Source organism: Micropterus dolomieu, linkage group LG11 (assembly GCF_021292245.1).
Source record: "Micropterus dolomieu isolate WLL.071019.BEF.003 ecotype Adirondacks linkage group LG11, ASM2129224v1, whole genome shotgun sequence".
NCBI lineage: Eukaryota > Metazoa > Chordata > Actinopteri > Centrarchiformes > Centrarchidae > Micropterus > Micropterus dolomieu.
Window position 1 is genome coordinate 14,200,750 of NC_060160.1, and position 2,548 is coordinate 14,203,297.

Sequence of the window (2,548 nt, forward strand, 5' to 3'; positions counted from 1 at the left end):
GTTCTGTAGGTGTCATCAATATTTGATTGCACAGCACAAGTTTGAAGCTTAATTACAAAATTGTCAGCCCTGTTAAAATGACAATTAGTGTGAATTACAAATTCACCTAACTAAGCAAGCTAGCGCCACACACGGCCGTTAGCTCCACCGTCTCGTCCAAATATGGTCACGGCCATTGCCGGTGGTTGCAAAAACTCAACATGGCGGCGCCCTATTGGCCAAACTTGAGGCTTCAAAACGGCAGTCCACAAACCAACGGGTTCACATCACGATGACTGCTTCCACTTTTTATATACAGTCTATGCTGTCAACACAGCAAAGTTCATTTACATGCAGCAAGTCATATAGTCAATTCAGCAGTTGTTACAAATGCGTGCAGCTGGTATAACACCACTACAAAACTGATAAATTGGTTTGAAGAAACTGATTGTTTTTAGTGCATTGTCTGACACTCTGTTTAATTAGGGATTTGTTTTGTTCCGTACTATTCCCATGAGACGCTTGTGCATTTCTGTTTTACTGGGTCAACCGTCTGCAGCTATACTGAACGGTTTTTATCTTGTTCAGGGACACTTTGGCACATTGGCTGTCACAGAAAATAGCAATGGAGCCTTTCATTAAGTCTCTCTTGACTTTGTGTTTGAGCTCTTTGAAAGTGTGTCTTGTGTGTTCTTGTGTCAGAGGTGCTTCATTACAATGAAATCGATAAAGGTTTTGTGTGATTGGTCAATCTCTCTTCCCGGATCTCAATTTCTGAATCCAATTTGTGACTCGAGTCCAATAGCAGTCTCTCACCGCCACTCTCTCTCTCTTGTCTGAATTTTACAGATGCTCTTGTCTGTAAATGGATTCTGGCATTCTGAATAAATCGAGTTGCACTGCTGTCATTCTAAATCATTTCAATTACACTCAGAGGTCAATGAACATAAACAAGGTGCATGCTCTACCTTGTGTTTATAAAAATCACACACACATGCATACATCATGTACAAATGTTTGATTCACATGCATTTGGCTTTGCATATGTTTGTGTGTCCAACACCCCCAGGTACTACTGCAGTTGCAATGTATCCCTACATGGAAAAATTGTATAACTCAACTAGTTTGAAAAACTAGAAATTATGATTTGATGACATACTGACACAGCTGTAACAGCTGAACATTAAATGCTGCGATTAAGTGAAAACTAGCAAGTGAGCAGATAGGCCTAAACAGTTTGCCAAAAGTAATGGGAAAATAGTTGAAAGATAAAACTAATACATCAGAGATCAGACTAGATAAATGGTCTAAATAGTTGGTTTAAATTCTCTAAATGTACTGGATAAATGGTTAAAGCTAGTAAGAAATGGTTGAATCAGATAGATGAAGGTAATGGTCAAGACTGAAACTGTTAGCTAAAAGGAATAGAACAAGGGTTGAAATAACTCAAAGTAATTCATAAATGGTTGATCACATACAGCTTCACATCAAGTTGGTAGTAGTACAAATAAACTTGACCAAACCAACCTAAACATTGACAGTTCAGTTGTCAACGTTTAGGTTGGTTTGGTCAAGTTTATTTGTTTTATTACAGTATCCACTTTTATATATAACTGAGCATATAAAATAACATCCAATTTAAGAATTCAAATGCAATTTGTAAAAAAAAGTTTAAGTCACTGATAACAACAAGGAAATATAACACTTTACACATCTGCAAGTCTTGTCTGTCTCTTTTTGTGGGAAACCAAACAGAGCATTCACTGTACATCAATAGCATGAATAAGTTGTATTGATTTCCAGAACATAATTCTGAGGAGAGGAATGAAAACCATTCATCTGAATATAGTGGCCAGTCTATCTGTGGAATAATAATATAGTTTTGCTGTGTAAAAGCTACTCCAAACTCCAACTCTTCTCTCGCTCTTTATCTTATTCCTATACTTTCAAGAATCCAGCCTTTGAGACTTGTTCCCATTCAAGGGTGACATCGGCAGAGACTGGAAACACTTTTCTCTAACTGTTCAAAAAGGGAGTCAGCTCTCTGATGCATCTGTATAAACCCTCATACTAAAATTTAGCAAGTTTTCATCAGGAATAAATTAGATATGTTATTCAAACTGTGCAACCCGATGTGCTCCTCTTTGCTAATCAGATTTTAAAGCTATCTTTGGTTCGATAATGACTCAACAGCATAAGCTTGAGACAGTGTCAGTAGAAATGAGACATCACTGGAACATCAAATAAAAGCTTGAAAAACTAATCAGCTCATGCTGGTATGTGGGAAAGCCTTTTTATCGTTCTCATTACTCACACGCTGTGTTTTGAATGCACACTGTGGTAAAACATCCTCTGCATCAGAAGACGATGGTGTAATCTTTCAGGTGTGTCACTCCATGACCAGCCAAATAAATGTTTATTAGCCTACATAACAATATATAAGTGAGGATTTAAAGTCAAACAAAGTTTAAGTAAATCTTTTCAAGGAAATCTGCATACTGTATCTTTGCTACTCGATATGAAGAGTATTTACTTCGTCAAACTTGGGACAACCAAAAATAACTAATTA